This window comes from Pleurodeles waltl, chromosome 11, assembly GCF_031143425.1.
Source record: "Pleurodeles waltl isolate 20211129_DDA chromosome 11, aPleWal1.hap1.20221129, whole genome shotgun sequence".
NCBI lineage: Eukaryota > Metazoa > Chordata > Amphibia > Caudata > Salamandridae > Pleurodeles > Pleurodeles waltl.
Genome location: NC_090450.1, coordinates 901,735,453 through 901,760,474, shown reverse-complemented (window position 1 = coordinate 901,760,474; position 25,022 = coordinate 901,735,453). Strand labels below are relative to the sequence as shown.

Sequence of the window (25,022 nt, the reverse complement as noted above, 5' to 3'; positions counted from 1 at the left end):
TTGAATGTGTGTATGCAATGACAACATAACAATCTAGCTTATATAAGTCAAAACCAAAAATAATTGTTCGTCCGTTATCTTCTAATTTTGCTGGCGATGTAGCAGTGATCAGCACAGAAGTAAAATATTGGTTTGGCGGTAAATCTCAGTTCAATGTGTTGCTTGTCACTCAAGTGATTTAAAAAAGAATCACACTACAGAGAAATATTTGTGTCTTTGTTAATGTTTTTGGAAAAATAGAGGGGTGCAATTGCACTGGGGTGAAATTGAGAGAATAGCACATCATATGACAAAGAACACACAGGGAGATAAGCTGGATATTCTATAATATTGTGAAAGCTGTGCAGACACGTACAGAAAATGCCAATGATTTGAAACCATCATAATATCAAGAGATGACAGGGGAACACCTCACAGGCATGGGCAAATAAGGTAATCACTAGATCTTTGGAATGCTTCTGCAGGTCATCTACATAGAGTATTAAATGCAGTACTACTGATCTTGTCCACACTTGGTACACATTTCCAGCCACCTTTGTGATAACAAGAAACACATTTGTACTGAAACAGACACCTGACTGACGAGAACTCTTAAGGTGTGAAAAAAACACAAGCTAGTTAGCGACTGACATACTAAATGCGTCCTGATACAAAACCCGGACATCAATTCAACAATCTATCTTTTTCAAATTATTTGTTCATTGTACAAGGGACTTTATATTCAACTTTTTGTTGTTTACATTTTGCAGTTTTGAGATGACATAACAAAGATACAACTGCTGCACTGTGATGAAGCAATATATGTGAAAAGGTTAACATGTGAGAATCAAACAGTACAAGTACACACTACATCAAAATAGGAGCCTAACAAATTACTTACCTTCAATAATAATTCACAGATTTCTCAACGCTTAAATATTTTTCAAGCTTCAGACTGGATCCGGAAATTTTTCAAGCAATACTCCTGTCCACTGGTACGTGGCCTCATGAAATGCCACCAATAGTATGACACCCGAACAAAGAGTGAAAGAACTGACCAAGGAGACTGTGCCCGAAGGGAGAAAACAATCTCCTCACAAACAATCCCAGCAAAAGAAGGAACCATAATGTAAAGAAATGGCTCCCTGTTGCAGTTACCCCCCACTTTTTTGCCTGATACTGATGCTGACTTGACTGAGAAGTGTGCTGGGACCCTGCTAACCAGGCCCCAGCACCAGTGTTCCTTCACCTAAAATGTACCATTGTATCCACAATTGGCACACCCTGGCATTCAGATAAGTCCCTTGTAACTGGTACTTCTAGTACCAAGGGCCCTGATGCCAAGGAAGGTCTCTAAGGGCTGCAGCATGTCTTATGCCACCCTAGAGACCCCTCACTCAGCACAGACACACTGCTTACAAGCCTGTGTGTGCTAGTGAGAACAAAATGAGTAAGTCGACATGGCACTCCCCTCAGGGTGCCATGCCAGCCTCTCACTGCCTATGCAGTATAGGTAAGACACCCCTCTAGCGGGCCTTACAGCCCTAAGGCAGGGTGCACTATACCATAGGTGAGGGTACCAGTGCATGAGCACTGTGCCCCTACAGTGTCTAAACAAAACCTTAGACATTGTAAGTGCAGGGTAGCCATAAGAGTATATGGTCTGGGAGTCTGTTTTACACGAACTCCACAGCACCATAATGGCTACACTGAAAACTGGGAAGTTTGGTATCAAACTTCTCAGCACAATAAATGCACACTGATGCCAGTGTACACTTTATTGTAAAATACACCACAGAGGGCACCTTAGAGGTGCCCCCTGAAACTTAACCAACTAGCTGTGTAGGCTGACTGGTTCCAGCAGCCTGCCACACTAGAGACATGTTGCTGGCCCCATGGGGAGAGTGCCTTTGTCACTCTGAGGCCAGTAACAAAGCCTGCACTGGGTGGAGATGCTAACACCTCCCCCAGGCAGGAGCTGTGACACCTGGCGGTGAGCCTCAAAGGCTCACCCCTTTGTCGCAGCCCAGCAGGGCACTCCAGCTTAGTGGAGTTGCCCGCCCCCTCCGGCCACGGCCCCCACTTTTGGCGGCAAGGCTGGAGGGAACAAAGAAAGCAACAAGGAGGAGTCACTGGCCAGTCAGGACAGCCCCTAAGGTGTCCTGAGCTGAAGTGACTCTAACTTTTAGAAATCCTCCATCTTGCAGATGGAGGATTCCCCCAATAGGGTTAGGATTGTGACCCCCTCCCCTTGGGAGGAGGCACAAAGAGGGTGTACCCACCCTCAGGGCTAGTAGCCATTGGCTACTAACCCCCCAGACCTAAACACGCCCTTAAATTTAGTATTTAAGGGCTACCCTGAACCCTAGAAAATTAGATTCCTGCAACTACAAGAAGAAGGACTGCCTAGCTGAAAACCCCTGCAGCGGAAGACCAGAAGACGACAACTGCCTTGGCTCCAGAAACTCACCGGCCTGTCTCCTGCCTTCCAAAGATCCTGCTCCAGCGACGCCTTCCAAAGGGACCAGCGACCTCGACATCCTCTGAGGACTGCCCCTGCTTCGAAAAGACAAGAAACTCCCGAGGACAGCGGACCTGCTCCAAGAAAAGCTGCAACTTTGTTTCCAGCAGCTTTAAAGAACCCTGCAAGCTCCCCGCAAGAAGCGTGAGACTTGCAACACTGCACCCGGCGACCCCGACTCGGCTGGTGGAGATCCGACACCTCAGGAGGGACCCCAGGACTGCTCTGATACTGTGAGTACCAAAACCTGTCCCCCCTGAGCCCCCACAGCGCCGCCTGCAGAGGGAATCCCGAGGCTTCCCCTGACCGCGACTCTTTGAACCTAAAGTCCCGACGCCTGGGAGAGACCCTGCACCCGCAGCCCCCAGGACCTGAAGGACCGGACTTTCACTGGAGAAGTGACCCCCAGGAGTCCCTCTCCCTTACCCAAGTGGAGGTTTCCCCGAGGAACCCCCCCCTTGACTGCCTGCAGCGCTGAAGAGATCCCGAGATCTCTCATAGACTAACATTGCGAACCCGACGCTTGTTTCTACACTGCACCCGGCCGCCCCCGCGCCGCTGAGGGTGAAATTTCTGTGTGGACTTGTGTCCCCCCCGGTGCCCTACAAAACCCCCCTGGTCTGCCCTCCGAAGACGCGGGTACTTACCTGCAAGCAGACCGGAACCGGGGCACCCCCTTCTCTCCATTCTAGCCTATGTGTTTTGGGCACCACTTTGAACTCTGCACCTGACCGGCCCTGAGCTGCTGGTGTGGTGACTTTGGGGTTGCTCTGAACCCCCAACGGTGGGCTACCTTGGACCAAGAACTGAACCCTGTAAGTGTCTTACTTACCTGGTAAAACTAACCAAAACTTACCTCCCCTAGGAACTGTGAAAATTGCACTAAGTGTCCACTTTTAAAACAGCTATTTGTCAATAACTTGAAAAGTATACATGCAATTTTTATGATTTAAAGTTCCTAAAGTACTTACCTGCAATACCTTTCAAATGAGCTATTACATGTAGAATTTGAACCTGTGGTTCTTAAAATAAACTAAGAAAAGATATTTTTCTATAACAAAACCTATTGGCTGGATTTGTCTCTGAGTGTGTGTACCTCATTTATTGTCTATGTGTATGTACAACAAATGCTTAACACTACTCCTTGGATAAGCCTACTGCTCGACCACACTACCACAAAATAGAGCATTAGTATTATCTCTTTTTGCCACTATCTTACCTCTAAGGGGAACCCTTGGACTCTGTGCATGCTATTCCTTACTTTGAAATAGCACATACAGAGCCAACTTCCTACACATAATGTTAAAAAATAAATAAAAAATAAACACAAAATCAACCATATAACCACCATAGATGGAATACAGCCATCAACACAGAATATTACCACACAGGGGAGTCATAGGAATAAAATGAAGTAAGGACGCCATGGATGAGTGTGGCCTCTTGCCTAAGACACCTGTAGCCGCCAAGGTACAAGACCTTACCTCCAAACAATAAAGTATTCCACACCTCCCTGTGAAGAAGAAGCAGTGTATGTACACCAAGACTGGCAGCACAAGAGAAAAATGCCGTGAGCATGAATCACGAAGATACAAGAAGGAATGTGCACCAGTGTACTACTGGTGCCAGAGATACCTGCAGCAAGAGCCCATGCTGCTGAGGCATAGCAATAGAGTGCTGTCTAAAAAAGTGTAAGATGCAAGGATGTGGAAAGACAGTACCCACTTGCTCCAGCATTCCACACAGGAAAGGAAGAGTCTTACATGGAATGAAAAACACTAGAAAGAGAAGCGTAAATAATGCTCCAATAATAATAGCAAAGAGAAACAATACAATTAAAATGGCACCTAATTTGCCACCACAAGTGAAACTATCAGCCTATGCAGGTTCAAACCTTTATCCTGGAAAGCCTGCCCCAAAGGCCCAAGACATTGCCACTACTATTAAAAGACAATTGTGCACTTGAAAGGCCATGCATAAAAGTTCCAGGGGAAACTAAAGACAAGTTCCCTATGAAGGATATGAAGAGTAATAAAAGATATTTAGTAACACCTATTAGGCATACAGAAAATGTCCTACACAGAGTAGGGTACATAGCATAGCGGTCTGAAGCACGTCTTCAGAAAAAAAGAAAACACCCTGTGTCAACAGGTGCTAAACTCACTTAGGGTCACAAAGAAGATACCTCTCCTAGACAGCATAAAAGAAAAAGCTGTCAGTAGCAGTGAAAAAATAAGAATACCTACAGAAGCAGGAACACCGTACCAGGTGCCACCAGAAGGATGAATGGTTCAGAATGAATGAAACAAGCAATGGCAAAGCCAATCGGTCTCGTTTTTGGTTTTCAGCAAGGATGTATAATATCCCCTATGCCTCACAAAAAAAATCATTTGACATGGTCAGCCACTTCATTTTGTAATCACGCACCACACGTGCACGCATACGAAATAAACCAGGCCTACTTTTCTTTTTATTTACTGATCTGAGTCAAATGAAAACATTGTGTGGAAGCATATATTTTCTTTAAAGTGGATGGGCAAAAAGCAATACAGGGTGGTGGGGGCTAAAAGCAACTTGGGGACACTGGTGGGGGAAGCAACATGAGGGTACTGGGTGTGGAAAGCAACATGGAGGGTGCGGGCATGCAAGAGCAACGTGGAGCGCACAGAGGAAGAAGAAAAACAAATAAGAAAGTTGTGTGGAGCTGGGGAGGAGAATTAGCCAGAAAGCTTAGAGTGAGCGCATCATTGAGGAGGATGGGGAGAAGGGGACGTGGTAGGAGAAAAGAGAAACACACTTTGGAACAACTGGAAAACACATACACTCTTGCTTAGTGCATAGACAAAGGAAAAATAAGTTCCCAAAAAGTGAGCAGTGAAGGGACAGAAGTAAATTGGCAATGCTCCAGGGAAGGGACATACACAAGGTGGACAAGGCAAATCACTGAATGAGAAGCAGGCAAATGAGAGTGATAGTAAAGCCAACCAATGGTAAAACATTTGCGGGCTGCACTGGATAAGCCCAGAATATGCCTATCACAAACAGACAGCTGTGCAGACTGGTAGGCTTTTATTCATCTCACTGATCAATCTAAGATTGGTAAATAAAAAAAAACCGGCACTAACATAATTTTGTTTGCCTGCATGTGCAATATGCATGCACATGCGTGCGTCTACAAAATGATTCAGCCTCAACCCTGCCCCGTTTATTTTTGGATTTTGGAAGCTTTTGTTAAAATGTACTTTTGGCCATGCCTCACAGCACATTGCCAATGGTGTGCAGCATCGCCACAGGCATTAGTAAAGGCAAAAGGCCACAAAGCAAAGACCTATTGCCTTTGCCAAGGCTGATAATTCAAGAAGAGAATCTGCATTACACTCACTGCCTATTTAACTTTAAGTGTAAACAATGTCCAAATTGTATGCATGCTTAACACAAGCCTTTTATTCATTTTGAAGACATAATCAATTTTGTTGCAAAATGTCAGGATCACACAAGTTGGTCAAGTAGGAGGCTGGGATCTAATCTTTTGTCTCTTGTTTTCAAAACTGACAGTCAGTAGATCTACCACCATTAAATGGGTAATTTTTCAGAAGGTTACCAAAACACACATGTATACTGGTGCTGTAGTTGAAACATCACAACCAGATGAAACAATTTTCTTGGAGAACAGCCTACAGTGCTTATGGTTCCTGATTAACACAATGGCTATTTAAATCATCAACATGCATTGAATAAAAAATATTAAAAAGTAAACATGGGGTGGAGTATAGGTATACCTAATCCCTGGCAAACTGAAGCAATACATTGAAGACAAAGTGTACGGCACAGCTACCAGAAGGGCAGCTATAATCTGTCCTTAATGAACTGTTAAGCAGTCAACATGCAAAATAAGTCAGCAAAAGATAAAGAAAGGAGAGATAGGCAACAAAACAATTCTAGTATTGACATCGAAGAGGACACAGCGGCAACCAACAAGTTAGAAACAACTGGCTGTAAATTGAGACCTGAGAGGTGGCCAAGGGGATGGCAGATGGGGACTGTTACCACAGTGCCTCATGCCACTCATTTCCATCCAGATCACGTACATTTCAAGTGATGTTTTATATGCAATGCACAGTCTGATTTTCCCATCCAAACACACCCTCTTGAAAAGGCACACTGATCAACTTAGAACAACACCTGGGAAACCACACATGGTTTGGGGACGGGAAGGGAGAGAATTAGCGCCTCAATCATGTTGGGAGTAACGGACGAGCACTGATGAAGTTTGATTAATCTGTGCTTGGTCCCTGCTCCACAGTATAAACCAGAACTAATGTTTGGGCTGTGTTGGTCAGTTAGGAGACAGCAAAGAAGACTGAAAGGGCAGTCAAGAAACAGTAAGCAATGGGTGGGTTGAAAATCCTTCACTGAACACAATAGTGTTGCAAGCGAGCGCATGCGCTCGCAGGCTCAACCCTAAAAAGGGAGTGGAAACTTGCCTCAACAGGTAGTATAGGACCAACACTGGAATGGGTCCCTCTATAATGTCATAGAATAAACATGTTTACAAATCTTTTCTACCCTGGCGTTCCCTGTAGCGCAACATAGAATCGGCATGAGTGCCAAAAAGGCTGGCGCCATCAAAGGGCATGTCTATCAAAGTGGATCAGACACGCTCCGAAAAGCCAGAGGGGCTCAGTCAGGCATGACAGGGCAGTGCTAGAGTGGGCCATGACTCTGCCAACTGAGTCCGTAGTATTACATGTAATACAATAAGCAAGACATGGTAGATGCCAAGAGCTTGCACATTCAATTGAAGTATCAAATTGTTCTGGGAAGAATCCTGTGTTGCTGAAGAGGTTCCACGTCGTGGGTGCCAGCCTGGTGGGACATGTGGATTATAAGAAATAGCCATGGTAAGCCTTGTTAGCAAGTAATCTGTGCTCCTCATATCATACAACCACTTTGATATCTTCAGTTCATCAATACGGACGTTACTGGCCCCATAAAGCTAAAAAGGAAAATGTCACTTACCCAGTGTACATCTGTTCGTGGCATTAGTCGCTGCAGATTCACATGCTGTGCATAGTCCGCCGTCTGGTGTTGGGCTCGGAGTGTTACAAGTTGTTTTTCTTCGAAGAAGTCTTTTCGAGTCACGAGACAGAGGGACTCCTCCTACTTTGGTTCCATTGCGCATGGGCGTCGACTCCATCTTAGATTGTTTTCCCCGCAGAGGGTGAGGTAGGAGTTGTGTATGCTAGTAATAGTGCCCATGCAATGGAATGAATAAGTATGTACAAAATGAAGGTTAAAGTAATATATTTACAAATGTACAAATGTTGAGGATTACTTCGAAACGGCTACAGGCTCCCGGGGAGGTGGGTGGGCGCATGTGAATCTGCAGCGACTAATGCCACGAACAGATGTACACTGGGTAAGTGACATTTTCCGTTCGGTGGCATGTGTAGCTGCAGATACACATGCTGTGCATAGACTAGTAAGCAGTTATCTCCCCAAAAGTGGTGGTTCAGCCTGTAGGAGTGGAAGTAGTTTGAAATAAAGTTCTTAGTACGGCTTGACCTACTGTCGCCTGTTGTGCAGATAACACATCTACACAGTAGTGTTTAGTAAATGTATGAGGCATAGACCATGTTGCTGCCTTACATATTTCGTTGGAATATTTCCTAGAAAGGCCATAGTAGCACCTTTCTTTCTGGTTGAGTGTGCCTTTGGTGTAATAGGCAGTTCTCTCTTTGCTTTAAAATAGCAGGTTTGGATGCACCTTACTGTCCATCTGGCAATACCTTGTTTTGAAATAGGATTTCCTGTATTAGGTTTTTGGAAGGCAATAAATAGTTGTTTTGTCTTCCTAATTTCTTTTGTCCTGTCAATGTAGTACATTAGCCCTCTCTTGATGTCTAATGTATGTAGTGCTCTTTCAGCTATTGAATCTGGCTGTGGGAAGAACACTGGTAATTCCACTGTTTGGTTTAAGTGGAACGGTGAGATAACCTTTGGTAAGAATTTTGGATTTGTTCTTAGAACGACCTTATTTTTGTGTATTTGAATAAATGGTTCTTGTATGGTAAACGCTTGTATTTCACTTACTCTTCTTAGAGATGTAATGGCAATGAGAAATGCAACTTTCCACGTTAAGTATTGCATTTCACAAGAATGCATGGGTTCGAAAGGTGGACCCATGAGCCTTGTTAAGACAATGTTGAGGTTCCATGAAGGAACAGGTGGTGTCCTTGGTGGTATAATTCTCTTTAGGCCCTCCATAAACGCTTTAATGACAGGTATTCTAAATAGGGAAGTTGAATGAGTAATCTGCAGGTAAGCAGATATTGCTGCGAGATGTATTTTTATGGAAGAGAAAGCTAGATTTGATTTCTGTAAATGTAGTAAATATCCTACTACATCTTTCGGAGATGCATGCAATGGTTGAATTTGATTATTATGACAGTAACAAACAAATCTTTTCCATTTACTTGCATAGCAGTGTCTAGTGGAAGGTTTTCTAGCTTGTTTTATGACCTCCATACACTCTTGAGTGAGGCCTAAGTGGCCAAATTCTAGGATTTCAGGAGCCAAATTGCTAGATTCAGCGATGCAGGGTTTGGATGCCTGATCTGTTGTTTGTGTTGTGTTAACAGATCTGGCCTGTTGGGTAGTTTGACATGAGGTACTACTGACAGGTCTAGTAGTGTCGTATACCAAGGTTGTCTTGCCCATGTTGGTGCTATTAGTATGAGTTTGAGTTTGTTTTGACTCAATCTGTTTACTAGATATGGAAGGAGAGGGAGAGGGGGAAAAGCGTACGCAAGTATCCCTGACCAATTCATCCATAGAGCATTGCCTTGGGATTGCCGGTGTGGGTACCTGGATGCGAAGTTTTGGCATTTTGCGTTTTCTTTTGTTGCAAATAGATCTATTTGAGGTGTTCCCCAAATTTGGAAGTAAGTGTTCAGGATTTGGGGGTGAATTTCCCATTCGTGGACCTGTTGGTGATCCCGAGAGAGATTGTCTGCTAGCTGGTTTTGGATCCCTGGAATAAATTGTGCCATTAGGCGAATGTGGTTGTGAATTGCCCAATGCCATATTTTTTGTGTTAGGAGACACAACTGTGTCGACTGTGTCCCTCCCTGTTTGTTTAAATAATACATTGTTGTCATGTTGTCTGTTTTGACAAGAATGTATTTGTGGGTTATCATAGGTTGGAATGCTTTCAATGCTAGAAATACTGCTAACAGTTCTAGGTGATTTATATGAAACTTTCTTTGATGTACGTCCCATTGTCCTTGGATGCTGTGTTGATTGAGGTGTGCTCCCCACCGTGTCATGGAAGCATCTGTTGTTATCACGTATTGTGGCACTGGGTCTTGAAAAGGCCGCCCTTTGTTTAAATTTGTACTGTTCCACCATAGAAGCGAGATGTATGTTTGGCGGTCTATCAACACCAGATCTAGAAGTTGACCCTGTGCATGTGACCATTGTGATGCTAGGCACTGTTGTAAGGGCCGCATGTGCAATCTTGCGTTTGGGACAATGGCTATGCATGAGGACATCATGCCTAGGAGTTTTAATACCATCTTTGCATGTATCTTTTGTGTTGGATACATGGCTTGTATCACCTTGTGAAAAGTTTGAACCCTTTGTGGACTTGGAGTGGCTATCCCTTTTGTTGTGTTGATTGTCGCTCCTAAGTACTGCTGTGTTTGACACGGCAAAAGGTGTGACTTTGCATAGTTGATGGAGAAACCCAGCTTGTAAAGGGTTTGTATAACATAATCTGTGTGGTGTGAACACTTTGTTAGCGAGTTGGTCTTGATTAACCAATCGTCTAGGTACGGGAACACGTGTATTTGCTGCCTCCTGATATGTGCAGCTACTACTGCTAGACATTTTGTAAAGACTCTTGGCGCTGTTGTTATTCCGAATGGCAACACTTTGAATTGGTAATGTATTCCTTTGAATACGAACCTTAGGTATTTCCTGTGCGAGGGATGTATCGGTATATGGAAATACTCGTCTTTTAGATCTAACGTTGTCATGTAGTCTTGCTGTTTCAGCAGTGGTATTACGTCTTGTAACGTGACCATGTGAAAGTGGTCTGATTTGATGTAGGTGTTTAGTGTTCTGAGATCTAATATTGGTCTCAGAGTTTTGTCCTTCTTTGGTATTAGAAAGTACAGTGAGTAAACTCCTGTGTTCTTTTGTGTACTTGGCACTAATTCTATTGCGTCTTTTTGCAGTAATGCCTGAACTTCTAGTCCTAGAAGGTTTATATGCTGTTTTGACATATTGTGTGTTTTTGGTGGGACGTTTGGAGGGAGTTGGCGAAATTCTATGCAATAACCATGTTGGATAATTGCTAAGACCCAAGTGTCTGTTGTTATTTCCTCCCAAGATTTGTAGAACTGGCTTAGTCTTCCCCCCACTGGTGTTGTGTGAAGGGGTTGTGTGACCTGTGAGTCACTGTTTATTTTGAGGGGTTTTTGGACCTTGAAATTTTCCCCGATTTCTTAGGAATTGGCCCCCTCTGTATTGGCCCCGTAAGCCTCCCCTTTGATATTGTCCCTGGTAGGTAGGTGGTCTTGTTTGTGAGGTGCTGGCTTCTGTGGCTTGACCTCGAAACCCCCCTATAAAAGTTGTTTTGCGAAATGTGCGAAATGTGCCTTTGCCCTGCGGGGAATAGAGTGCGCCCATGGCTTTGGCTGTGTCGGTGTCCTTCTTTAATTTTTCAATTGCAGTGTCTACTTCCGGCCCAAACAATTGCTGTTCATTAAACGGCATATTGAGCACTGCCTGTTGTATCTCAGGTTTGAAGCCAGATGTGCGCAGCCATGTGTGCCTCCTTATCGTCACAGCAGTATTTATTGTTCTTGCAGCTGTATCTGCTGCATCCATAGAAGAACGTATCTGGTTGTTGGAGATATTTTGTCCCTCTTCAACCACTTGTTGCGCTCGTTTCTGGAATTCTTTGGGGAGGTGCTCGATGAAACGCTGCATCTCGTCCCAATGGGCCCTGTCGTATCGCGCTAGGAGTGCTTGCGAGTTGGCGATGCGCCACTGATTTGCAGCTTGTGCTGCCACCCTTTTCCCAGCTGCATCAAACTTGCGGCTCTCCTTGTCCGGAGGTGGTGCATCGCCTGAAGTATGCAAGTTGGCTCTTTTACAAGCTGCTCCTACGACTACTGAATCTGGTGTCAGTTGTGATGTAATAAAAGCAGGGTCTGTGGGCGGTGCCTTGTATTTTTTCTCCACCCTTGGAGTTATTGCTCTGCTTTTGACTGGCTCCTTAAAAATCTGTTTAGCGTGCCTTAGCATTTCCGGAAGCATAGGAAGGCTTTGATAATGGCTATGGGTGGAGGACAGGGTGTTAAAGAGGAAGTCATCCTCGATAGGCTCCGAATGTAGCGATACATTATGAAATTCGGCTGCCCTAGCTACCACCTGTGCATATGCTGTACTGTCCTCAGGTGGTGAGGGTTTAGTTGGGTACGACTCTGGGCTATTGTCCGATACTGGAGCGTCATAGAGGTCCCATGCATCCTGATCATCTTGGCTCATGGTGGTATGAGCTGGTGATTGTGGTGGAGTCTGTGTCGGTGATACATGAGTTGACGGTGGTGGAGAGGGTGGTGGAGTTACCTTCTTTACCACCTTTGCTTGTGGTCGCTTGTCTTGTTGCTGGAAGTCAAGTTTCCTTTTCCTTCTGATTGGGGGAAGAGTGCTGATCTTCCCTGTACCCTGTTGGATAAAGATCCGCTTTTGCGTGTGATCTACTTCTGTTGTTTGTAATTCCTCCTCAAATCTGTGTCTTTTTAGTTGGGAGGACAGTGCTTGTTCCTCTGAGTAGGAACTGGTTTTCGGTTCGGTTGCCGGGTGTTTTGGCACCGAAACCGTGTCTTTAGTTTTTTTCGGCTCAGACAAGATCTTTGTTTTTTTCGGTGTCGTGCCCTCTCGGTGCCGACCATCTTCGGTGCCGCTGTCTCTGTGCCGAGCAGCTTCGGTGCCGCTGTCTCTGTGCCGAGCAGCTTTGGTGCCGCTATCTCGGTGTCGACCCTTTTCTGCACCACTATCTCGGTCCCGAGATTGCTGCATGCCTGTGTCTCGACCTGAGTCGGACGACTTCGGCACCATCTCGCCCTTTTTCGGTGCCGATGGACGGTCACCTACTTTATGGGTTAAGCCATGGCCTGTTGGCAGTGGCGTCCCCTGGGCTTTGTCTGTTTTTTCGTGTGATCTTTGTTTCGACGTCTTACTCACGGTTGGTTGCTCTTCGACATCGAATTCTTCGGAATCCGACTCGTGGATGGAGAAAGTTTCTTCTTCTTCCTCCTCCTCGAACCTTTGCTGTCCTGTCGGCGTGGACGCCATCTGCAACCTCCTGGCTCTTCGGTCTCTGAGCGTTTTTCTCGACCGAAACGCGCGACAGGCCTCACACGTCTCCTCCTTGTGCTCGGGGGACAGGCACAAGTTACAGACCAAATGTTGGTCCATATAAGGATATTTATTGTGGCATTTAGGACAGAATCGGAACGGGGTCCGTTCCATCAGTCTCGATGTTGCACGCAGTCGGGCCGACCAGGCCACGACGGGGGATCGAAAATACCCCGAAGGGGCTACCGGAGCTCTTCAAGATTCAGTGTCGATTCTAATCTAACCCGATACCGAACAAAACAATACCGACGTATTTTTCCGAGATTCTGACTAACTTTCCGACCCGAAACGCGGAGCGAAAAGGAACACGTCCGAACCCGATGGCGGAAAAAAAACAATCTAAGATGGAGTCGACGCCCATGCGCAATGGAACCAAAGTAGGAGGAGTCCCTCGGTCTCGTGACTCGAAAAGACTTCTTCGAAGAAAAACAACTTGTAACACTCCGAGCCCAACACCAGACGGCGGACTATGCACAGCATGTGTATCTGCAGCTACACATGCCACCGAACACACAGTTATATACTTGGATTGTGAACACCCATATCGTCCTGTACTACTGGACATCACCCCCGTCTTTTTAAACAATACTTTTCATACTAGCCTTGATAAAGTCAATGTGACGAAACACGTGTCGGCTGTAGCTGTGAATGGGACTCTTTTGATAAGAATAAATTCTATCTTCACTAACTACGTGACTTTGGACTTTCACTTACTCTCCACTTGGAAAATCTTTGCTGGACTACCTTTTTGGTGTGCCCTGGTTTATATTAACATAAATCTGTGGTATTGACACCACACCTTATGACAAATCGAACTGCCTCTTGCTCATCCTGATGTGTAGGGGTGAGTTTGCTCCAAGTCTCCTCTAGAAGCGAAGGTAGCAAGCACGCCATCAAATCCCACAATACATATGAATACAAGAGGTATTTATCGACCGCATGTCGAGTTGGTTGAGGAGGAAATACTTCGTCCACAATTTTCCAGACATCTCGACTCCCTTTTCGGAGGAAAGTGTGGGAGGATGCTGAGGACAGAAGAGGCTGTAGCAGCTTGCACCACAAAACGTCTTGGTTGGGTGCCGGAAAAGACAAACCGAATCCCCGGAGACAAACCGGTGTCTATGGGCTATGGATCGGTACACAGGGGCCCCTGAAGCGCACTTAGCCAAGGTCCCTAAAGGAAGATCATATAGTGCCTCACTAAATGGAAGCACAGGCTCTATTCCTGTTTGGCCCTGGTGAAGCACTGTTACCAAAGGGTCAGTGGTCACCTCTAAAGAGGGGAGCTGCAATTCTAGGACCGCAGTTGCCCTCTTCAACACTCTGGCTAAGGAAGAGCTCAACCTGTCGCAAGGCTGAGAGGGGAAGGATGTCCAAATCTGGTGAGGACTCAAGCTCACTAGCCTCACCCAAGTTTATCAGCCAACTACCTTCCGGAGGAAGTTGGACATCCTCATCCACAGCGTTGTTTAATCCGAGCTCCTCTCCTTCACTTCCAAAAGCTTGTTCCCCTGAAGGCAAAACAGAAAGGGGCGAAACTGAAGAGAAAGGGTACCAGAGTGAAATCACTGGTGCTGCAACAGATGCCAAATTGGTGTTGGATAGAGCAAAAGGTTCTGCATTGACTGGCACCGCCAACAACTGATCAAACTCAGGTGTCACAGGTGGGAACCCTGAAGGGCTGTGCACAGGAGTTGGTACGGATCCCAGGATGGATCCAGAGGCCCAGACGCTGAAGGTGAACCCTCTGGCATGGATTCAGATAAAACACCTCCCACCTACTTGGGGCTAGGAAGCGTACCAGATGGAGGTTGGGACACAAAGATGGCATGAAGGGAAGTTTAATAATACCGCATCTGGGCCAGAGACACCCCTGCTCCAAGGAAAGCAGAGAGGTGGGGGGTGGACACATAAGCCAGCTCCTCAACCAGGGATCAGGAGAAGGCATTGAAAACGCCACTTACCTGAGGAAGATGGGTGGCGTGACTTAGACCTGCTCGTTCGACATCAAGGGGGCTGTACAGTTGCAGGAACGGTTCCTCGAATGAACTCATGGCCACTCCCTATTGCGAGACTGATGACCGCGCCAGGGCGCTACCAAACGCGCTGCCAAAATCTTCATGCATTGTTCCTACAACCCCTTCAGATGAAGGCGGTGACTAGAGCTGCAATCCTTGGAGTAATTATGTTCTCAGAGGCACCACATACAAACTGAATGGGGGTCGTGGCTGACATCTGTATGCCACAGGCCCACAAGGTTTAAACCCAAGGACATGATGAAAAGAGGGGCACACTGTTCCCTTGACAAAATACGTTTTGTCGAGATAGGCCAACTTGGCCTGAGGAACACCGGATCTGCATTGTAGCACTGAAAAGAAGGAACTGACATCAGCGCTTCAGGAAGGGGATTTCATCAACACCCACTACCGACACGCAGAGATACTGCTGGGAAAAAAAATACGTGTCCTGCCTGGAGAATCATTTTTATGTAAGGAATCTACGGCTATATGTCTCTATCAGATTTGAGCTCATTGTCTATACGATGTTAATTAGTACAATTGCGTAAAGAAACATTGTAAACCTTTTTCTGAAACGCAACACAGCATGTGAATTAAATAAAGAAGGATGATCCAACAATCGCAAAAAGCAGACAAATAACCCTTAACAGTGCCCAAAACAAGTCTTTGCTGCACCTGGGATAACACAAACAGAAACACTTCAGACAATTTGGCTTGTACTGGCCCAATCTTACTGGTACCACAATGATTTTGTAGAGGGACACCTCGCCACCAAGATTATATCAATGACTTTAGGAGGGTGGTTGAATGGAGAGACTACCTTGAGATGTATATTGCGCAGGCCCAGGTGCAGGAATATGTTCTGCCTATATGACATGTCACTGATATCTACTTGCAATTCCCTATAAGGTGTGAACCCTGTAGTTTTAAGAGATGACATTTCCCATGCACAATGGATTTTAAGACTGAATATGGGGAACAGGTGTCACATCTGAGACCAAGGGGTAGCTATTGATCTATATCTGGAGGAGGGGAAAGAAAGGAACTGATGTCAATTAGCATGGGTGACACTTACATATGGCTTTGCTTGCCATTTCCAGAATGGAACAACATTGGCACACAGCTGCATGATGTCACCTACCAGCAAGCAGGATTATTGCTACAATAATTTCAGTATCCAGTCTGGAGCCTGGGAATATTCACAAGGTGAGAAATCTGCAGTTAGAAGTATCTATTAGAAAGAAAATGCTAGTTACCCTATAAGCATCTGCTTACAGTGTAACAATTTCTGTTTGCGGCAAGTGTAGCTGTAGATGCACATGCTCAGCATAAACCGTAAAGCAGTTGTCCACTAACCAGTGGCTAGCCTGAGATTGGTGCAGAGGACTGGAAAAGGACGCATAGTACAGCTTGGTCTACGTTAGCTTGCTGGCGTGCTAACACATCCACACAGTAATGCATGGTGATAGTGTGTGTTGAGTGAACCAAGTAGTTGCCTTACAGATGTCAGCTACGAAGATGTTACCCAGGAAAGCCAAAGAAGCCCCCTTTTGTGGGTAGACTGGGGTCTGTGTGGGGCAGGCAATGGTCTCTTGGCTTTAGCATAACAAGTCTGAATACATCTGAATAACTCACTTGGCTCGGCCCGCCTTGGAGACATTGACCCTAGTGAGGTGTGGGAAAAAAAAAAAAGACAAACATCTGCTGTGTTTTGCATAAGGAATTTGTCCTGTCAATGTAATACATGAGGCCCCTCCTGACATCCAGTGTATAAAGAGTCCTCTTGGCTACAAAATGTGGGTGTGGAAAAAAAAGAACACCACCAGACGTACAATGGTTTCATTGAGGTGGAAGGAAAATACCACCTATGGGAGGAATTCTGGGTTTGTCCTAAAGACAACCCTATCATAGTGCACCTAAATGAAAAGGTTCTTCTACTGTGAGAGCTTGAAGCTCACTTACTCAAGGTTATAGCCACATTCCATGAGAGAAACTGAAGAGTGCATTAATGAAGGAATTCAAAAGCAGGACCCATGAGCTTTGTGAAAGCAATGTAAAAGTTCCATACAGGGGCAGGAGGTACGTTTGGTGTAATGATTTAAGATCTTCCATGAAAGCCTTGATGACTGGGACTCTGAAGAGTGAATTGTGTTCCCTACAGCGCAGGTAAGCATCAACCGCGGCTAGGTCAAGCCGAATAGATGTGTATGCGAGTCCTGATGTTAGCAGATGAAGGAGGAAGAAGATTGGGACCAGTACAGCTAACTTAAAAGGCATGATGTGTTTATGGTGAAAATAGTAGACACATTTTCCATTTAACTGCATAGTAGGCCTGTGTTTTGGGTCTGCAGGCCTCCTTAAGGATGGTCATACACTTTGGAGGCAGACTGGGGTGGCCAAATTCTAGGACTTCAGGAGCCAAATCGAAAGATTTAGCTGCCTGGGGTCTGGATGTGCCCTGGTTCCATGTGAGAAGTTTTGGCCGAATGGGCAGGTTCTTGTGGGTCATTAGGGACAGATCTTGGAAAACAGTGAACCAGACTTTTCAAGTCTAGGTGGGAGCGACTAGGATGAGAGTGAGGGATGTTTGCCATAGCCTCTGAACCATGAATGGAAGGAGTAGAAGAGGCGAGGAGCTCTGTTTCTGGCCGTCATGTCTGTGCAGGTGAGAACCCCGTGGTGTTGAATGTGACAGATGAATGCTTTCAGTGCTAGCTAGATGGCCAGTAGCTCCAGGTAGTTGAAGTGGAGACTCTGCTGGTGGGGTGCCCAAATGCCATGAACAGTTTAAGCCTGTAAATGCTCCCACTACCCAGTGAGGGAAGCATTCGTAGTGATGGTCACTTTCTGGAGTGGGTTGAGAAAAGGAAAGGCAGGTGCTGTGACAGATTGTTGCTGTTCTACCACTGCAGAGAACAACGGGTGCTGGCTAAAACCAACAGTAGATCCTCCCAGTAACACTCCGCTTGGGACCATTATACAGATCGGTACTTTTGCAACAGGTGAATGTGTTACCTTGCATAGAGAACTACGTCAATAGAGGCGGCCATCAGGTTGAAAAGGCCCATGACTCTCTTGACCATTATTTGGCTGAAAAAAGGGGCAGTAGTGACTGGAAAGCTTAGATTTGTGCTTGGCTGGGATATGCTTTGCCAGAGTTGAGGACTGCTCCTAAGAAGGGCTGAATCCAAAGGGGCTGAAGAGAGGACTTTACAGTATTTATAGAGAGGTCCATAGTGGCCTGGTTGTGAGCCAAGCTCTGCTGTCCGTGTGTGTTCTTGACTAGCCAGTTGTCCAAGTAAGGGTAGAAGTGGATGCCGGTCCTCCTGAGATGAGCAGCTACTAAGGCAAGAAACTTTGGGAACAAATTGGGGGCTGTGGTGACTCAAGCCAGCACTCTGAATTAGAAATGCTGGCCACTTTGCACAAACCAGAGGATTCTGGTGATTAGATCGGGATGTGAGAGCAGGTATCCTTCAGGTGGCGTGCTGTCATGAAGTTGCCTGTTGTAGTAGAGGGATAACATCCTGGTATGTGATCATGAGGAAGTGATCCGATAGGATATATTCACTGAGGGGCCTAAGTGGAGTACAGACCAAAGTGTTCCGTCCTTCTTGTGGATCAGGAAGTACAGGGAGTACACTGCCTTGCTGCACTAGTGTGGCAGCACAGGCTCTATAGCCCCCTTTTGAATAAGTACCTCTAGTACCTCCTGAAGGAGGCACTGATGTTCTGTGCAAAGGGTGTATTTGAGGGATGGGATGTTTGGTGCTGTTGCAGTGAGCTCCAGGCAGTAACCCTGCCTGATGCCAAAGACCCACTGATTGGAGGCGATGTCTTCCATCTGTGAAGGAAACCCCTTCAGTCTTCTCCTGACAGGTGTAGTTGAGTGAGAGCACGTCACTGTTTGGCGGTAGCGGCTCCCTTAGCTGCACTGCCCTCCCCTCTTCCTGGTAGTTGTTGCTGTGGCTACTGCCTCTGATAGAAGCTAGTGGCTTCAGGGGAAATGGCCAGGCATCTCCTTGGTACTAGGACCTCTGAAAGGAACCCTGTTAGAAGGTGTCAGGAGCACTCCCATAGCCTTGGATGCATCTGTGTCTATTTTTTGTAGCACCTTGTCAACATGCAGTCTGAACAGGTGCTTTCCATCAATGGGCAGGTTGAGCAGGTGCTGCTGCACTTCTGCCTTGACGCCAGAAACATGCAGCCAGGCATGATGCCAGAGGAGCAAGCTAGGGTTTATGCCCTGCACCCCAGTATCAGTGGCATCGAAGGCACATTGTATAGTAGTATTCTACAGGATCTTCCCCTGGGAAATAAGCTCATGGCCATCTTTCTTGTACTACTGTGGGAGATGTTGGAGGAGCTCCTCTATTTTATCCAAGTGGGCATGACTGTACTTAGAGAGCAGGCCTACCAAATTGGCAATGCGCCAATGAGTGGCCGGCTGACTGAGCAGCAACCTGCTTACCAGTCACATCGATTCACTGCTCTTTGGGCAGTGACCTGGGTATTTGTGTGTGTTTCTACCATACGGAAAGCCAGTGAGCCTGGAGAAAGCTATCCCCAGATGTATGGGAGAATCTAAGGGATAGGGCTTATACTTTTTGTCCGCCTTGGAGTTAAACCCTGGCTTTCACTGCCTTCTTGAATGTTTCAGGAGTGGTGCTCAGCATGCTTTTAAGCATGAGCAGGAACTGAGAGAGTACTATGTAAAGGAGAGCATCTCCATGAAGAAGTCCCCATCCTCCTGGATCTTATGTACCTCCACCTTAGGATACATGGCAGCTTAATGTAGAACCTCATGGTAAGAAGTGGTACCATCTAAGGGGGATGGTTTAGCATGGAAAAGGCCTGGATTGGTATCCACAGGTGAGTTAACAGTCACACCACAGGTCATGCGGTTCTGGGTCAAAAGGAGCCTCATAGGGAGTCTATTGGAAATGTTAGCCTGCCACCCTCAGAAAAGGGACATGGGAAACCCTCAGATGAGTGAGATTGGGGCCTTAGGGACCCTGTGGAGGAGGGCAAGATGGAAGAAGAGGAAGTGGAGAGGCTGAAAGTGGAGGTGCATAGGAAAAGGAGGAGGAGAAAGAAGACTGGGTCTAGGAGGTAGTGGGCTGGTGAACTGAACTTGTTTTTTCAAAAAAATCATTTTATTGTCACTTTTTGCATATTCAGACAAAATAGCATACCCCCATATTACATCAAAGACAATCCCTGTGAGGCCACTGGCACTGGATAGAGAAGTTACTTACCTTTGGTAATGCTTTATCTGGTAGAGACTATATCTAGCTACAAATCTCTTACCTCCTACCCTGGCGTCAGACTGTATCTGGAAGATTTTTGTGAGCAGTACCCCTGAACTCCGGTTGGCGGTGTCGATCGGCTCTGCATCCATCGTCAGCGTAATCCGCACCAGATATGACGCCCCAGTCCTATATAGGAGCGTCAGCGTTAATTTCTTTTCATGACTTTCCATGGCAGAAGCGCAGAGCCATGAAGAACACAGACTACTGATGTATCAAAACTAAGGCCCTAAAAGATGAGTCCCTGCCCCTAAAAATCATTTCTCAGAGCGAGGCGAGTGGGTTGGTACGGAATCTGCAGCTAGATATAGTCTCCACCAGATAAGCAGTTACCAAAGGTAAGTTAACTTGTCCATCTGATAGAGATTTCTAGCTGCAGACTCCTTACCTTTGAATAGACACCCAAGCAATATCTTTTCCCCAGAGGTGGGTCTGCGAACCAGGTTTAAACTAGAAAATCCTGCAGGACAGAACGTGCAAAGTGTCCGTCCCTGCAGACCTGACTGTCCAGGCAGCAGTGTTTGATAAGTGGTCTCAGTGTTAGCTTTGGTAGAAGGAGCGGACAAACCCTCGGGGTGTTGCTTTTTGGCCGCTGCATAGCAGATCTTAATGCAGAGTATGACTCATCTAGAGATGGTCAGCTTCTGCACTGCGTGACCTTTCTTCGCACCCAATTATCCTACAAAGAATTGGTCATCCACCCGAAACTCTTTAGTAGGACCAAAGTACAACGCCAATGCTCTTTTTGGGTCCAGACGATGGGGTCTCTCCACTTTCTTAGAAGGATGTGGGGGTGCCTAAAAAGTAGGTAAAGTGATGGATTGGCCTACATGAAAGGGCGTAACCACTTTTGGCAGAAAAGAGGTGTACGTGCAAGTACCACTTTGTCAGGATAGATACAAAGGTAGGGTGGCTTAGATGACAATGCCTGCAGCTCACTCACCCTCAGGGTAGATGTAATTGCCACAAGGAAGGCTATGCCTGAGAGGACAATTGTGGAGAAGCTCGAAAGGAGCGCACATCAGAAATGTCAGAATCAAATTCAGATCCCACTATGGCAAAATGAATGGGGATAGAGGAAAAAGATGTGGAAAAACTTTGAGGAACCTATGTACAATAGGAGACCGCAATAAAGCATAAATAGAAGATAAATATCCTGTAAGCGTGCCCAGAGCACAGCCCTGGTGGGAAAATGACACCATGAACAACAGGACCTCAGAAAGGGGGGTATAGAAAAGGGGACAAAAGATTTGTCTGTGCACATGTCACAAATTTCTTCCAATGACCGGTGTGTACGGTTTGGTGGAGGGGCACCTGGTTACCAGGATAAAGTTACAGACTTGAGGAGTAAGGTCAAAGGTTGTCAACTGCAGACGCTCAATCTCCATGCAAGAAGGCAGAGTGTGGACAGTTTTGGGTGCAGAACCCTCCCCTGTGGCTGCAACAGAAGATCCTCTCGAAGGGGCAGTCGGATCGGAGGATCGATGGACATGGTCAGCAGCTCAGGATACCAGACTCTCCGTGCCCAGCCCAGAGCCACCAGGATTACTTGGGCATGGTCATTCTCGATCTTCTTGGGAACTCTGGGCAGAAGTGGTATGGGTGCAAAGGCGTGCAGGAGGCCTGAACTCCACTCAAGACTAAAAGCATCTCCGAGCGACTGCCGTCTTGGAAACTCCAACACGCAAAACTGCTGACATTGCGGGTTCTCTGTGGAGGAGAACAGATCTAACTAAGTAACTAAGACTTTCCCCACTGCTTAAAGAGACCTTGCACCACACCCCTGGACGTAGAAACCATTCATGACCTGCTAGACATTTTCAAGTGAGTTTGTCCGTTCTGGAGTTCAGAGAGCCTGCCAGATTTTGAACTACCAGGGATATGCCCTGCTTTTCCAGCCACGTCCAGAGGCACATAGCCACGTGACAGAGTACATGACCGCACCTCGCCCTGCTTGTTGCAGTACCACATGGCAGTGGTGTTCTCTGTAGTAGGAAAGTGCCCCTTTTGGACATGGTCACCCCCACTTTTTGCTCACTGGTAATGAGGTTTTTAGACTGAGGTGTAAGACACTAATAAATGGTACCCTTGATGCCTAGGGCCTGGATACTTAAGAACACCACTAAGGACTCTCCCTAAGTGCTGCAGCCCCAACCCCACATATAAAGTTTCACACAGCTGCCAGTGCAGACTGCATGTCCTGGTGCAAGCCAGGCAAAAACACAACATAGCACACCCATTGTGTGCCAACCCCCACTCACTGCATCTAAATATATATAAGCCACCCCTACAGCAGGCCTTAGATCCCTTAGGCAGGGTGCATTTAAAAAAAAAAAAAAGATTTAAAAAAAAATTATTTTGCATTTTATTATTATAGCAAAACATTTACATTGTAAACAATCCAGTCCCATCTCCTCCAATACCGCACGGCTCCCTCCTCACAGATGCAATTTCCATCCAATTACACGTATAAAGCTGTATCTCCAATATGACATTTCCTGTAGTTCTTCCAATCATCTGGCTTTCATATTTTGTTCCATTTAGGGAGTACGACCTTCATAGCTCCTCTTCAGTACTCGTCTCCAGGTCCGATACTCCCCATATATTTTCGTACATTCTCTGCCTTTAAATACTTCTTTTTCAATTATCTCACAATATTCTTCCGATTTCCAAACTCTGGTGTTTAGGGAGAGATCCTGATCCTCATTTCTGAGCAGTATCTCTTTTTGCCACCATAAATCCCATATGGACAAGTATTTTTTGACCGCGTCAATGGTCTGTGGCCTCCCATATTCCCAACAATGCTAATCGGGTGTCAAATTCAAGATTAAGCCAGTCGCTGTAGCAAGTGATTTCTCCACCCCTTCCAGAACTTTTGAAAAGAAAGACATCTCCACAGTATATGAATAAAGGAGCCTTCTAATCCACAGCCCCATGTGCAGATGATATCTCTTGTCCAGCCTACTTTGTATAATAAGGTGCGCACATAGAATATTCTGTGTAATATTTTTAGATGGATCAGGCGAAAGCTCGCTTTCATTCCTACTTTCATTGGAAATTCCAATGCTCCTCTACAGTCCTTCTCATCTAGGCTCCCGTTATCTTGTGCCCATCTGTTCTGTAGCTTCGTCAACAGGTTCTGTGTGTTTCTTACTGCCGTGCCATACGTTTGTGACACCAGTTTTTTCTCTACCCTCCCATCTAGTAACCTGGTTTTTGGTGGGCAATCTTTGTGCGTTTTCTAATCTGGTGATATTCTATTTTTAAGTTTGTGGGATAGCTGTCCATATTTGACAAAAAAGGGACCAGCCCGTTTGCGTCCTATACATCTGCCAGTGTGGACGGGCCTATGGCATCCCAACCTTCGAACCTTTGTAAAGCTGACACCTTCTTCAACCTGGTTCCCTCTCACAGTGTTGTTTTGGAAGCCAGTCTATGGCTCCAACCCAGGTCCTTTGTCAGTCTTCTACAACTTTCCACCACTGTGACTGTCGCTGAGCACGTTATTGGAGGGGGGTATTCGGGAGTTTACCACTATATAATGCATGAAGGTACATAGTTATTCCCATCCCTGTCTTATCTATCCGAAACGCAGGGTTATCTACATTTGTGTACGCCCAATCATCCACTAAACTCACCCAAGCTGCTTCATAATATTTCAACACATTTGGAAGTGATGCCCCCCTTCATATTTGCACCTTTGTACAGTGCTCAAGGATAATCTGGGCTGCTCGTCAGCCCATAGCAGGGATCGTAATAGGTTATCCACCTCAGTAAAGAAACTTTCCGTCACTTTATACGATGTATTCTGAACTATGTATAGTAATCAGGGAAGCTCTACCATCTTAAACATGGAGGCTTTCCCCAGCAGAGAGAGTGGCAGCTATTGCCAATGACTCGCATCCTGTTCCAGGCGATGTAAAAGGGGTATTAGATTAGCCTCATAATGTGGGTCTGGAGTGTGGGTTATCTATATCCCTAAGTATTTAAATTTTGCCTGTTCAATCCTGAGTGGTAGTGTAAATTGGTTGTCAAGATGGCACTCTTCCCAGTGGAAACAACAATGACTTATCCCAGATAATGGCGAAGCTGGAGTGCGTACCAAATATGTCAAATATTTGTCAGAGCCTTTCCAGAATCTGCTTCAGATTGGTTAAATATAACAAAATATCACCTGCATGTAGTGAAATGCAGTCCCCTCCCCCTTTCATTTCCCAACCAACACCATACCTGTGCGTCAATTCTTATCCATGCAGCCAACGCTTCGATTGCTAAAGCAAACATCATTGGAGAGAGCCTATAGCCCTGTCTTTTGCCTCTCCTGATAATGAACTTCCATAAAAAGTATGGCTGTTTACCCTCACTCTTGCCATGGGCCGATGATATAGTCTGACCCACTTTATATATTTGGGTCCAAATCCCATTGATTCCAAAGAGGTAATCACACTGATTCCAAAGAGGTAAACCCACTCCGAGTCAAAGGCTTTGTTTGCGTCCAGGGAGACAATTACTTTACCCGCTGGTGACTCATGGAATAATGCCAGATTATTGTGTAAGCTCCATAAATTCAGCCTGGTTGAGCGACCCGGCATGACTCCACTTTGATCCTGATGTATCAAATCAATAATTACAGTTTTCATTCTTTCTGCCAGTAATTTTACAAGTACTTTAATGTCCACGTTAATCAGTGATATGAGTCTGTAAGAATCACAACTTTCTGGAGGTTTTCCTGCCTTTGGCATCAACGCCACTATTGGGGTTTGC

General features: G+C 45.8%; 1 protein-coding gene across 2 annotated transcripts in view; it reads right to left on the bottom strand.

Moving 5' to 3' along the window:
- Positions 1-25,022, bottom strand: part of NAA25 (N-alpha-acetyltransferase 25, NatB auxiliary subunit) — a 561,072-nt gene that overhangs the window by 156,128 nt on the left and 379,922 nt on the right. The gene's annotated exons all lie outside the window — the stretch shown is intronic.